Raw genomic sequence first — 15,094 nt, forward strand, 5'->3', positions numbered from 1 at the left:
AGGTTAGGGATCTCACTTAAGCATTATTTATTTTATTGATTAGCGGCTCTTGCGGGTTTCCCCTGAGCCTTTCTTCTTCCCATTCTCTCGCCTGTAAAGTTCTCTTTGTCTTGAAACTCTGGACCTTGTTTTAAACCCTTGCTATGCCTTGAGCAGGATTTATTGTTTGTCAAGGCACCCAAAGGAGGTCATTTAGCTTTGGGTGGAGGCCGAAACTGCTGTTGTTTAAGTTTTCAGAGAGAACCCCTAGATAAATGAATCCAGCTCTTTCAGCTGCTGCCAATTCCTGGCAGAAGGGTTACATAAACATACTCTAAACCTCAAGGGTATTATAAATAAATCCTATAAAATATTAACTTTTGTTAATCTCTGAATGAACCAAAATGGTGCTAAACTGATTTAAACCCCTAGTAAGGAAAGTGTAAACCAGGTGTCATATAAAAACAATAATCCTGACCTCTTTCTCAGTGTGCTGACATTTTTTTCGTATTGTTTTGTACCTTTACTGTTCTCATTAAATTACTGCGTTTTTCCCTTAAGTAAATATTTCACCTATCATGTATAGTTTTTGAAAAGGTTCTTCAAGTGTGTGTTGATTCTAGTAAGTTAGCCTTCTGTGTTGCCAACGTAGTGGTAGTAATGATTTGGCTTAATGTTTTAGTGAGTTTTTAACACTGTATTGAAAATTTATGCTCAGTAAGGGGCGTCTACAAACTTTTTTTAATGAGGAAGATTTTCCCTTAGTTGAGGAGGACCGGGTCAGAGACCACTTGGCCAAGCTGAACATTCATAAATCCATGGGCCCTGACGGGATGCACCCGCGAGTGCTGAGAGAGCTGGCAGATGTTATCGCTAGACCACTCTCCATTGTCTTTGCAAGGTCATGGGGAACAGGAGAGGTGCCTGAGGACTGGAGGAAGGCTGACATCACTCCAATCTTCAAAAAAGGCAAGAAGGAGGACCCAGGGAACTACAGGCCGGTTAGTCTCACCTCTGTCCCTGGGAAGGTAATGGAGCGACTCATTCTGGATGTCGTCTCCAAACACATAGAGGAACAGGAAGTTATTGGAAGCGGTCAGCATGGATTTACCAAGGGCAAATCATGCCTGACCAATCTGATAGCTTTCTATGATGTTATAACAGGTTGGCTGGATGAGGGGAGAGCCGTAGATGTCATCTACCTTGACCTTAGCAAGGCTTTTGACACTGTCTCCCATAACATCCTCATTAGGAAGCTGAGGAAGTATGGGCTAGACGACGTGGCAGTGAGGTGGATCGAGAGCTGGCTGAGTGACAGAACCCAGAGGGTTGTGATCAGCGGCACAGAGTCCAGTTGGAGGCCTGTAACGAGTGGTGTCCCTCAGGGGTCAATACTTGGACCAATTTTGTTCAATATATTCATTAATGACCTAGATGAGGGGAGAGAGTGTATCCTCAGCAAGTTTGCTGATGATACCAAGCTGGGAGGGGTGGCCGACACTCCGGAGGGCCGTGCTGCCATCCAGCGTGACCTGGACAGGCTGGAGAGCTGGGCAGAGAAGAACCTAATGAGGTTCAACAAAAGCAAGTGTAGGGTCCTGCACCTGGGAAGGAAGAATGCCAAACACCAGTATATGTTAGGGGCGGACATGCTGGGAAGCAGCTCTGAGGAGAAGGACCTGGGGGTCCTGGTAGACAGCAAATTATCCATGAGCCAGCAGTGTGCCCTTGTCGCCAAGAAGGCCAATGGCATCCTGGGCTGTATAGGGAAGACTGTGGCCAGTAGGTCGAGGGAGGTCATTCTCCCCCTCTACTCTGCGCTGGTGAGGCCACAACTGGAGTACTGTGTCCAGTTCTGGGCTCCCCAGTTCAAGAGGGACAGGGAACTACTGGAGCGAGTCCAGCGTAGGGCAACCAAGATGATTATGGGACTGGAGCACCTCCCTTATGAGGAAAGGCTGAAAGAGCTGGGACTCTTTAGCCTGGAGAAGAGAAGGTTGAGGGGGGACCTGATTAATGTTTACAAGTACCTAAAGGGTGGGTTTAAGGAGGACGGAGCCAGGCTCTTTTCAATGGTTCCCAGTGACAGGACAAGGGGCAATGGGCACAAGCTAGAACATAGGAAGTTCCGTTCAAATACGCGGAAAAACTTCTTTACGGTGAGGGTGACAGAGCACTGGAACAGGCTGCCCAGGGAGGTTGTGGAGTCCCCTTCTCTGGAGATTTTCAAGACCCGCCTGGATGCAGCCCTGAGGGATGTGCTTTAGGCAATCCTGCTCTAGCAGGGAGTTGGACTAGATGATCTCTAGAGGTCCCTTCCAACTCTGAAGATTCCGTGATTCCGTGATTCCGTGATCTTCTGTCAAAAAGCACATTTCACCACCTTTTTCAATATTTCTCTCAGAAGTTGAAAGGTGATTGCTTGTCTTTCTGATGTGTAATTCTTACTGCAGTGTTTTGTCCAGCTGACTCCTCAGATAAAACTCTGAAGTCCTTGGGCAGCAGTGTTAGTGACAGCAATGGCTGATTTAGGTAGAGATAATTCAGTTATTGCTCTAACCCGGAATTTCTGAAAAAAACCCAACGAGTTTTGTGTCAGGAAATACCAATTAGTTACAGCCAACCCTTGTTAAAAGGACATCCGGATATTATTTGTCAACATATAAATGAGACAAAGAGACCCTCAGCTGTCCCATGATGGCCAAACAGAGGCTGAAGTTTAGGAGGTCTATGTATATTCACATGCTTGTACCAAAAAAAGCCTTCATGCAGAGGAGAAGAGAGGAGAGAGAGACACGCCTCAGAATATCCAGTGGCCAGAGGCTGCGGGGTTCTCTGGAATATGGGAGACTGGCACCAGGATCCCTCATCTGTAGCGATGAGAGCAGAAATATGAACAGTGATCTAACAGGTCTGTTCTCTATGCTTACATGGGCAAGGATATATTCTCCCTCTCTCTCATTTTCCTCTTCTGAATAATCCTGGATTCATTCCAGTATCAGAGTTAAGGAAAAATCTGTGTGTAGTAACAACAGTGTTTCCTGTCCAGTTCCATGCCACAGCAAACAAGCATATGCAGTTATTTTTACCTGTACTACTAAAAATATTCAATAAAAAATCTTTGTTTAAAGTAGTGCACTAAGAAAACATGTCTAACTGCAGTCATTTTACTGCTGGCCACAGAAAAATACATTAATGCATGTGGTAACAAGCACTGGGCCACTTCAAAACACAGTTTACCCATTTTCCGTGGTTTGTACATTTAAGTCTTTAATTACAAAGTAGATGGAAAGTTCCAAAAGGATGTTGCAGTGAAGAGGTTTCATCTTTGTTGCTGCTGCATTTGTTTATTTTTTTGTAGTTTTGTCTGTAGATAAGTGTGCTGGTAAACTTTCATTTATTTCTTGTTACCCTTGTGCTCTTTCACTCCCTAGTTTCAAGCACAAATAAAAGTTGTAAAAGGTGCTATGCTAACAGCAGTGGGAAAGAGTGATTTATGGAGGATGAGGACCACTGCATGCTTCCTTGGCTGTGTGCTGCAGGACCAAGCTGGAGAGACTGTCCTTCAGAGTGAAAAGAAAACAGCTCTTTTTCCTTATCCACTAACACCTTTGCCAACCATGGGCATACTCCGCTGCACTCAGCAGGAATTGCTGCTCAACTGATATTCTCAAGCCTCCTGTGGTTTTACCTGAGATTCAGTTTTACTCCATGAAATGGATGAATCTGTCAATGCACTTTACATACAGCATCAAGTAAAGGCCAGATATTACCAACTTTCAATTACTCCTGATTCAGACTGCAGATTTGCGAGTGAAACAGTGGGTATTCAAGTCATGCAACTTTCATTGCATGATACCTTTTGATACCTATCTTTTGTTAGGATAGTCTCTTATACCTTGTTAGCCTGTGGAGTAAAATAGGACTTCTACAGAGAGTAATTCAGAATAAGGACATAGCTTCAGCACTCAGATCAACCTTAGTCTCTCTACTGGTTGTAGGTTACTGACCCTCTGACCAGGAACTTCTCCACAGCTCTGCCACGTTCTCTGAACACACAAACAGGCAGAAGCAGAACTTGAGGCCAAGTTTTCAAGGGCTTAGAGCATCCTAACTGCCCAGCTTACACTTTGACATCAAAATAGGACCTTCAGAATTAAGAAGCCTTCGCCATGAATCTAACGAGTTCCTTAGAAAATCCTGCTCTCTGGGACAATGCACTCTCTTCAGAATTTTGTCTCTAGTTTTCCGGGAGCCATCCTAAAACATCCATACTGTCATGAGAAGAGACGACTTATCTGGCTGCCCTTGCACAGAAACACAGGCCCATGCAAACACAGTTTGGTTCCCTGTTGTTGCCTGGGGTGACACGCATACAATATCAGATGCAAATACAGTGAGTATTTGAATGGAATTCACAAAGTGTATGCTTTTATGATAAAGTAAAGCCAAGTCCTGCTGTTGCTGCTTTGGATGCAAATGTATTTGTAATGAACTCTTGTTTTCGTACATATCCCTTATCTTGCACCTGTTATCATCTTTGCTGTAAAAAGCTTAGGGGTAAGCTTGCCAAATGATACGCCCCATCTGTGCTACCTGGATAAACAGTGTTAGCAAGAAACATGCAAACTGAAAAGCCACAAGTTCTTGACAGACAGGTACCAGCGCTGTTTCTCTGGCTAGCAAGGACAAGGTCTTTGTGTTCTTTCAACAAGTTTCCAGCATTTTCTTGTTTGAATTTCTTGTGCAGTTGTTGGAAGGGAGATGAGAGAGAGGAAGCTGGGAGTGTGCAAACTCATTTTTAGGATGCATGTGAAGTCAACTGCAAATATAACAAGGATTTCAATGGAATAATACACCCAAGTGAATGGTTTTTTTACCAGAGCCAAAATAGAACTAAAAGTTGTGTCTGCTGTGTTAGAGGCAGGTGTATTTGTTGTGAAGGATGCTCTTGTTTATATATTTTTGCTTGGACACCTGCAAATCAGACTAGCACTCAGAAGGAAGGAAGGTGAATAATGGGAAACCGCATCACTAGGGACTTGTCCCTGACAAGTTTCTGAAAAGGAATGACAATAGATATAGCAAGGTGAGAGAGCCCTCAGGCATTTAATCAAAGAGGTAGCAGCAGGAGAGAACAACTTGTTCCAGAACCTTATCATGTTCTACCAAGATCTCTAAATTTTCCTATGTTTTCTTTCTTTAGGAACTTGCAAGAGGGAGCACTGTTGAGTCATTAAAGCACAAGGCTGGCAGTTTGGCTTCTGAAGTCCTGTCACTGAGTTCCTGTGGCAACACATGTACTGTCTGCGATGGTCATATCTGAGAGTGGATACACTTCATAGTCCCTGGGCCAGGTCATTTTAACTGACTTACATCTTTAGTGTTCATATCTCAAGGCCTTTTGGGTGCACAGAACACATCATTACTGCATATTAGCAGGGACATGGGGTGGTATGAGACCTGTCCCACCGTGGAAACATCCACAGGCCTGTTTCCACCTTTGCTTCCTGAGACAGAGGGGATCAGACCAGCAGCACTAGCTGTGGCTGAGTGTGGACCGCTCCCTGTTCTGCCATTCGTCCTCTGCCATGTGCTCCCTTGTGCAGGCGTGCTGGTGCTTGCTCCTCTCGTGTGTTAGAGCGAGGTAAAGGGTAGAACTTGGCATCATGAGTGCCCTGTCCTAGACCTTGGGTCAGGGGAGTTCGCCCTAGTGCTGTTTCACCCAGAGACAGAAGCAGGACTCGCATTCCTTTTGCTGCCTGCCACACAGGGTCTATATCTGCAAGAACTAGGAGGGGTACTGCACTCTGATATGCTCAAGCCTTGTCAGTCAACGAGGATAATTCATACACTGGTTACCCTGACAGAGTCCATGATAATGGTGTCTTTTGGCACTTGGATACATTCCACCAGACGCAAGCCAGGAACTTCTGCTGTTTAAAAAACTGGTGGCCTGAGGGGATCCCTCTTCATTATGGTCAATTCAGCCTGACCCCTGACCTGTCCAGGAACTTTGACCAGGCTCCAAACTCTTGCAGGGTTGAACGTGCTGCCAGGCAGCTGAGCAAAACATTACAGATTTGCTGGCAGTGCTACAGCATCCCAGGCACCCTTGCTGCCACCAAGGCCCTTGTAACAGCTTGTAAAAGGGTTCTGAGAAAACTTTCTGTGGAGAACGGGCACTCCTGGGGTGTTGTAGGCCAGGCAGTGAGCCAATCTCTGGGGATGAGATAGTGCTTTGGGAAGCTCACCTGGAACCAACGGCTGGCAGCAATGTGTCCAGAAGTTATACAGCTGCAAGGATGCAGACATGGATTCATTCCACCTTGACTTCTGCTCTCTGCCTCCCGGTGTCAGCCTCCTTCCCTGCTCATGGTATGAAAGTAGCCTCCTCTCTCTCCTTCCTCCATCCCAGCCCCTCATGGCAGGTGCCAGGCAGTCCCAGTGAGAGCAGGCTGCTGCTTAGCAGGAGAGTGCCCCAAACACAGCAAGCTTCTTTTTGAAAAAAGTTTCTTTTTGAAAGCCATTGTGCAAGGGTGCAAGGCTGCCAACCCAACTGAAATATCCTTAAATGATTTCACGATTTTATACAGTGCAGGCCATAGGGAACAATTGTAGCGACAGGACTGGAGAATACAGTGTAGAGACAGTGCAGCACTTGTTCTATTTATGCTCATTTTAAAATGATTGTTGAGAGGATAAGGGTGTTTCCTGGGGTTGGTCCTTGGGGTGAGTAAGGCACGCCGATGTGCAGGACATGCTATGACAGCTGGCTCTATCAAGGGAATGGCACCTACAGCCATGCACAGGAACAGAATCTTTGGTGCCTAAGAATTTTTCCTGACAAAATCTTGGGCACTCACAGGTCCTCAGATAAGCAAGCAGGGACTGAAAGTCCAGTCAAACTGCTTTCTTCCTACTCTTTCCTTTAGGCAACCATGTCCCCTTCTGAAACTCAGCCTGGTTCCTCAGAGGTCACACAGAATGCTTCCACCCTGTCACACTTGTCTGCTCCAGCTCGCATGGGGATCCTCCTCTTTCAGCCGTCCACATGAGCATTTGTGCTTGCATGTGTTCCCCTCACATGACAAAAGGAAGCCCAAGCATGGGGTGGAGAATGGTTCTAGTTGGCTCTGCTTGGAGCAGGAAGGGTGGAGTCGGTGGTCTCCAGAGGCACCTTCTGGCCTCTGAACAGAATCCACTGATTCTGTGATTCTGTGACTGTGAAAAACGTAAATGATAGTACCAGTCCTCACTGGATCGACAGAAAGCGCTTGAGTATCCTTGGGCAGAGTTACAGGCAATGTAGCAGAAACTGAAAGTTCTGAAGAAGCCTGCAGAGGAACCAAGGTTGTGGACACCAAAGTAACTGAAGTAACTTACGAAGTGCTTCAGGGAAGTGAACAGATAGTAAAATATCCATGCAGCCAGGGAATAATGACAGATATATTTTCAAGGGTTTGGGTTGGTTTTTTTCTTTCCATCCCCTGGCTCTGAGCATGTGAGGAAGCTGCAAGGCAGAGCCATCATAGGTAGGGAAACTTCCCATCATTCAGCAGTTAGCATCCTTGCTGGTTTACAGATGGCATTGCTACTCCTCAAAGAGAATCTCTCACAACTCTGCTTGGCCAAAGCAATTTGCCAGACCCAGGGGACCTAGGAGAGGGGGACACACTTGGGCAGGAACTGGGAGGATCTTCTCAGAGGACTTCAGGGCACAAACATACATGGGATCCATAATACTGAGATCTGCAGTAGTAGGTAGAAACACCCTCCCCAAAAAGTGCCCCTTATCAGCCAACCATAATAATTAGCGAAGTACGGCAGTTGCTGGAAAAATGAGAAGCCTAGCTACTGCCCTGCTGTTCACTTCCCCACATTTTTCTGGTGATGTGGGACCTCAAAGCGTTTCTAAAACACCTTTCAAAACCCAACTGTTTTCAAATCCACACACAGTCCAGAGTTCAGTTCTGAGCATTACAAATGGTCGTGCTAATTAAATGCAGCTAAGATAGTGAAAAGAGTTGCAGGGCAGACGAGATCAATGACAAAACACCCTTAGAGAGCACAGAAGGGGGAAAAGTGCTGATGTAGAAAGGTGATTTATGGGGATTCTCTGGTTTCTGAAACAGAAGAATTATTGAGAACCTTAAGGAGAAAGGAGCTTTAGGGTGGAAGATTGACGACTAAAAACCGTGGGGAAGTAATCCTTTCTGCATCAGTATGGCAAAGCTTCAGTTCTGGGAGGCAGGTCAATGCAGGTCAACGCTTGCACTGGAAATGCTAAGCTGGGGAACTTCTCTGGTCGCCTCCTTCCCCCACGTTGCCTCCTCCCCACCCCCTCTTTGACAAAGGGAAGCCAGTGCATTTTGGTGTTGCGATTTCACATACCGAGCATTCAGCTTCACGGTCTTATTCCTAATCAAAGACTTCAGCGCCAGGCAGCCTGATGCAAAGATAAAATAAGTTACTCCGTGTATGGCGATTCTTATTTTAGCCTAGAGTTAGCAAGTTATTAAACGTGGCTGGCGTTGGGATTTGGCACCTGTGAGTGTAGAGGGTCCTTTTCTCACCTTTTGTCCTGTATAGGCCGTTATCATCTTTTAACATAAAAACATTTCAAGATCAATCTCATACACATACACAGCTGTGAGTTACTCACACACCACTGTGACTTACTTTGTGCCCCCCCTAGTAGCTGCATCAAAAATAAAGTGAAGAGAAACTTTTATTCAAAGTGCCATTTTTATGCTTTCTTACAATCTGAAAACATTGTGTGAAAAGACTGGCACTCCGTATTATACACAATAAGTAATATTCCAGCCTGATCTGTAATTCCATTGCTACACAGGATGAGGATCTGGGAAAAGTTAGCATGTTGATTTTTGAAACTTCTAAATTTCTTTTGGATGAATGGAGTTACATATTTGAACAATCATACTGTTATGTTTGGACAGTTATGTGATTATATGACCATCATAGGCTGTAATTAGATGTAGTTGTCTCACTTTAAAGATACCATTTTCTTTGTTTCAGGAGGTTTCAGCCAGCAATTATTGCAATTGGATGGCATTTCAATAGCCGGTCTCTAGCGAACTCCTATGATGAGTCACAGCATCGGCGAAACATGGCAAGTGTGGTGGTGTAATGTCGTGTAACAGCAAGTCAGTGTCTTCTGCTAATATTTTAATGACAACCCTCTCAAGTAGACCAAGTTTTCAGAAAGTGTTTGTTATTCACACATAATAATCTAGCTTGCAAAAACACCCTTGGAGGATAGAACTAATAAAATAAGCAGCTAGTTAGTGCACACTTCTTTATTTAATTTTATTGTGTGGGAAGAGGCATAGTTTTCTCGCATGAGAAAGGCACTGCTGTTGTCTGGAAAGTTTCCATATGGCCCTGCAGCTTTCGGATTGCTCCAGTCAAAGGTGTCAATCAGAAGTTTGCTGCACTTTCACTGTTGTTGACTTGTACGTCTGTATGTATTTCACAGATTGGCTTTATTTGAAAAGCAATGTATAGCTGGCTGTAAAGTATTAGTCATTAATCTGGCACCACTTAGCTGCAAAGTATTAATCATTAATCTGGCATCATTACATGCTGGGTTTCCATTCTAATTTCCTTTGTCTTGATTGTAAAATAACGTATGGCAAACAAAACGCAAGTTCGCTTTTCGTTCCCTCTGTTCCAGAGATGCATTTCAGAAACTGCCTGTTGTGCTCCTTTCCATCGGAGAAGCAAGCAAACCTGCCCAGCTCAGCGAGCCTCTGCACTGCTTCCTGCACGCCATGACTAACGCAATTACACCAGAAGGAAGTTTAAAATAATTTCGTTAGCATTTGGAGCATGAGGTTCATCTTCAGCCAGACCTCAGACCGTGCTTTCCACAGCATTTGGATCACTGAAATACTCTTATATAAGCCTAATTGACACAATTAGAAGAATGACTCCTTACAGATGTGTGTTGCTGTAGCAACCTAGGGGGGAGGGCAGCCAAAGTGCCCTCCATATTCAGCAAAATAATATTAATCATAATAGGTAGACACACTTTATCCTTTTTATAAGGCACTTGCTCAGGAGCCAAGTGCCTTAGCATGTTGCAACAAGGATCACTGTAATGGAGTTGAGATAATTTGAAGGCGAGCTAAAATTCAGTAATAACCAAAATTACATGGAGACAGAAACATAGTCAATGTTGCCCAAATCTCCCAGGTTATAGGCAGTTGGGCTAGCTGTTCAAGGCTTTGATTCTGCCACCATAGGAACACTGGGGGAGGAAAAACACCAAAGGCATCCATGGAAGCAGGAGGAGGCCTAAATTGCTGAGCTTGTCTCAGGTTTATCCTACCAAAGGGCCCAGTCATCCAGTGAGAGCACCGTGGGCAGACTTTAAATCCACCTGCCACCTCCTTGGTGTTAGAGGGACTCCAAGTCACTCCCTGTTGTTGGCAGTGGATTCGGATATGCATGAAAGTGTCGATGGATGCTGGCAGCGTGGTGAAATGGTAACAGGTCTCCTGCTTCCTCTGCGGCACACCGGAGCAGGAACAGCTGCTTTGAAGAGTGGATACAAATGCGTTTATTCCTGATTCCATCTTGCCTGTCCCAGTAAACTTGCATATTTCATCCAAGCAGCATGGTCTCTTTGAAGTGTCAAAGGGACCACGTGCACTACCTGAGACTCACGACTTAGGATTTGTTTTCATGAAACCTTTTGATTGGAAGCCAATGGTAAGTATTTTGACTGGTATGATTGTCACTTCAAAGTTATTATTTTGACTAGCACCATTTGAAACTTTGTCTTGATGTCCTTGCGACTTGAACAGTCACATTGTGTTGCTCCAGAGTACAAGAAAAACCTGAAGTCGGTGCTGACTGGGACTGAATAATGGGATTTCCATTTCCAAGATGAAGCAGCAAGTGAATAGCATGAATAAACAAGCAAGTCTGAAAAAACCCAAACACTTATCTTTTGGATGATCATGGAAAATACAGATGAAAAGGCATCTCAAGAAGTCATCTATACCATCCCACTCTCTATAGATGGATGAATTTTATCTCTGTCGTTCCTGACTAAGTTTTATCTGATCTCTTTTTAATAAAGATTTACAATCCCCAGGCAATCTAGCTTAATGCATCACTAGCCTTATTTTTAGAAAGTTTTTCCTGATGTCTAACCAAAATCTATTCCTGCTGCAATGGAATGTCTTATTAATCTGCAATATCTTTATTTTTGAAGACTGCTCTCATATTTCTGTCAGGTTTCTCTTCACTAGAGCCAGCACCCCCTATTTCTCCAATCTTCCCATGTAAATTGTTTTTCTAGAGCTCTGATCATACACGTTGCTCTCCTCTGTAGCCTGATGAGTGTTTTATCTCTCCCAAGCATGGTGCCCCAAGCCAGGCTCGCTGAGCTCCAGCTGTGCTTTGCCAATACTGAGAAAATTGGAAGAATTACTTCACGTATTTTATAGCCTCTATTTGTATTTGTACCTCTCGGTATGTAGTTTGCTTTTTTTGAAAGAGTATGCAACCTCCAGAATATTTCTGCAGGGCAGCTCCCTACTCATTTGCTCCTCAGTCTGTTTTTGCAGTGGATTATTCTTGACCAGACATAAAATCTCGGATTTCCTATTCTTAAATATCATCTTTTTTTTTTTTTTCCTAGCAATCCCAGCTATGTCGTTAGTTAATGTGACATTGATCTGTTGAATAATAAACTTGTATGTCTTCCAACTTACTTTCACTTTTTTTGAGCTTTATTGTGCTGCTTTGTGCTGGGGATCTATGAACATTCAGCTTTGCTCTAATTATAGTTCCAGAGCCCAGGTACAGCGTGTTCATGTTGAGCTGCACGTGGCCCCTTCGCTTACCCTGTTGCAGGTAGGGTGGTATGATTAGAGCTGTTTGACCTGTAGCACCATTGGAAGCTCAGCTTGTCCTGATAATAGCGCAGTTATGTTTACTGTCCTTGCAGCTCTGGCGGTTACGTCTTATTACACCACCTTAATTATTCAAGCACTGACATTTGAGTGATAATACGTCTAAAATTCAGGCACAGAGAAAAAGAGTTCTTTCAACTTCAATGTCTTTTATTTAGCTCTTCTCTTGAACTGCCTGTTTTCTCACAACACATTCCTTACTCTGTCACAACCAGTCATGATGTTTTTCCAGAAACCCTGGAAGACACTCTGAGGCCCTCCTTCTGCCAGGAATTTTTTTATAAAAAACATTTCTAATACTTGAGCACTTTCACCACAGCAGGATGAAAGATACATCTTTAAAACAGATCAGGCAGCATGTTTTGAAGCACTGGCACAGGTGAGACAAATGGCTCATAGCGCATCAGGTGTTGGGGTTGAGCCCTGGGGGGTACCAGGTGCTTGGAGACTGAGGGCATCGCTGACAAGTTGTCACGTTCTGTCACACCCTCACTCATAGCTAAGAAGTGCTGGTTGGGTGTATATGTTTAAGAGTCGAAGCATACTAACTTACTTTATCTAGGGTTTGGACCTCACACTGGCTGAACCATCAGCTGGAAGAATACCCCAGGAGTAGCTCTCTTATCCAAGAACCTTTCCAACAGCTTACAGCAATTTGAAAAGTTCTTAGACAGCCTACAGTAAAAAGGGTTAAGTGCAAACAACTCTCTTGCATCATCCCGGTGGAGTGCCTGACTACCTGACCACATCCTACCTATGAGGAACTTAGGCAGAGTTATGTAGGCATCCCAAAGCCACGCAACAGGTTAACAACTAAATCTGGAACTACAGGTCTCTCGCCGTGATGGCTGGACAAGACGATCTCGCTGGCAAGTTTTGCTAAAATCATTGCTGTCATCTGTGGAGTTGCATTGTTACGCAGGGAAGCTGTATGTTGCTGTGAACACGAACTTTTCCAGACTGGAAGGGCATGTGGCAGGATCTGTCTCTTGCCTGGGGGCTTCATTAGCACAAATCTTGCAGAGACCGAGACCTCATTAATTTGTTATTGCGCAGAGCCAGTTTTAAAATGCTATCTGAAAAGAGCTCTTCTGATGAGTGTAATAGCAGATTCTGAGTTGCGGCGTTTCAGTATGCAGCAATGACTCTTGCACCTGGCTTCTGCAAAATGCTCATCCCGGCAGAGGAGACCTCCCACGCTCGTTGCTCATCCAGCACAGCTCGGCTGGCACGGAGCGCTGCCCCTCATCGGGTCCGACCTACACAAGAAAGGGAACCCAGCAATAAGTGCTTGGGATCCCAAGTCAATTCCTCCCTGTGTAAACTACATATACATATATACTGTAGTACTCTGTATAAATAATTTACGAAATACACAAAGAAACACATATATATTTGTTTATATGGTACGCTAAAATTAGGTTTGAACATGCGAGCTAAAGACGTTGTGAAGTATTGATTGTCTTTGCTACCGATGCAGTGCCTGAGACCTGGGAGCATGAAAGGTCACCTCTTTTTTATCCACTGTGATCACCTCGGGCTCCAAGGCAATAGACATTATTTGGTCTTCTCTCAGAAGTACTTGGCCTTTTGTGTCTTATCTGTTGGGACCCATCTGAGCTATGCTGAGAAATGCTGGGCTCAGTATTTGCAAGAAACACCCATGGCTGAAAAGAATAACAAAGCAGAATCATGGTGTGCGGCTTTGTACCCTGCAAAGACTAAGAGATCTTGCAAAAATAATGGTAAATTTGCGATTGGATGGAGTCTTGGAGTTGAAATCCGAGCACATCCAAGTGTATGATGTGATTCACGTTGCTTGGTGCTAAACTGATGTTGCTAATTCTTTTGTAACTGGTCACAACAGAACAAAGATAGCACTCACTATTTTAGGAAGCGTATGAATCAGTGGGAGAGCCGAAAGGAAACAAATGAATCGCTGGTGAGACTAAAAATGCCTCAGAGATGTGAACAGTGTGTGTCTGCTGACTCTGCGGTTGTGCAGAAAAATTCAAGGAAGGGTTTTAAGCATGGCTAGCCACACAACAAAACACGCTCCGAGCTGACGATTAAGGAGGAAGCTCTCTTGCACGCTGGCTGTCATTCCCATATGATTTAAAGCACAGATATGCTGCAGACAGAGAAACCTACTTATCCTCTCGCTGAACATTGCGTTACAATCATTATGAAGATAAATCCAGCACAGGAAAATGAGTTATGGCACTGAGGTAAATTCCTCCTAAACTCAACCTGTAGTAGGTGCTTAAAACCAACTTTTTACCGCCGTGAAGCCGCAGCATCTTTCCCCAGCATTAATGAAGCACACTTCCCTATACGCTGACTGCGGGGTGCCCATCAGCCTCAGATCGCCACTGAAATAAAGAACAAAAAGGGATGAAGTGTTAATAACCATGGTAATAACCCATCAAACCCCGGAAGCGTGTGGGAATGTCATAAATGTAACAAACGCGTGTTCAATGCCAAAGTAAAAGATTCAAGGGTCGTTTCTCGTTTGGGTGATAAAAGCCCTTGATTTGGTTGTCTTAGGCGGGAGACGTGCTTCTGGAAAGCCTCTCTAATGACAGGGCAAAGAGGGAGACAGCAAGGCAGCACGATTCCTGTTGTCCCCAGGGCTACAATAGGGGCTTTTATTACTGACTGCTTGAAGGAGAGAACAGGTTCAGGCAAGTGAAGCCATGCTGGACTTTTTCTAGTCCCAGAGACAAATATGAAAGGAGGCAGACGATCCCAATGGGAAAATGTTTGATGAATGCTGCTGGGCTCAGGAGAAAAATCGTTCCCGTAATGACCCAAGTGGAGGCATCTGGCGCTGCGGTACGGCAGCGCCTGCTGAGACACCCGACACGCTCCAGCCCGAGCTAACCGTCCAAATGCTGCCACCCAAGGTGCTCTAGAAAAAAGTAGAGTTATTCCTACCACGGGAATCTATACTGACTTCTGAGAGGATTTTTTATTTTGAAAAAGCGGAGGAAAAGAGCTTGATGTGTGGCTAAAGCTTACCGTTATTTCTTTAATCTGGCTATGATTTACAATGGCTTCCTGCCAATGGCAATTTGAAGACAGAATTATACCTGGTTTTGCTCTTGAACAATATGAAACGCAGGAATTGCATTTTGACAGTTTCTAAGGAAAAAAAGAGGTTTTTT

This window comes from Rissa tridactyla, chromosome 2 (genome assembly GCF_028500815.1).
Source record: "Rissa tridactyla isolate bRisTri1 chromosome 2, bRisTri1.patW.cur.20221130, whole genome shotgun sequence".
NCBI lineage: Eukaryota > Metazoa > Chordata > Aves > Charadriiformes > Laridae > Rissa > Rissa tridactyla.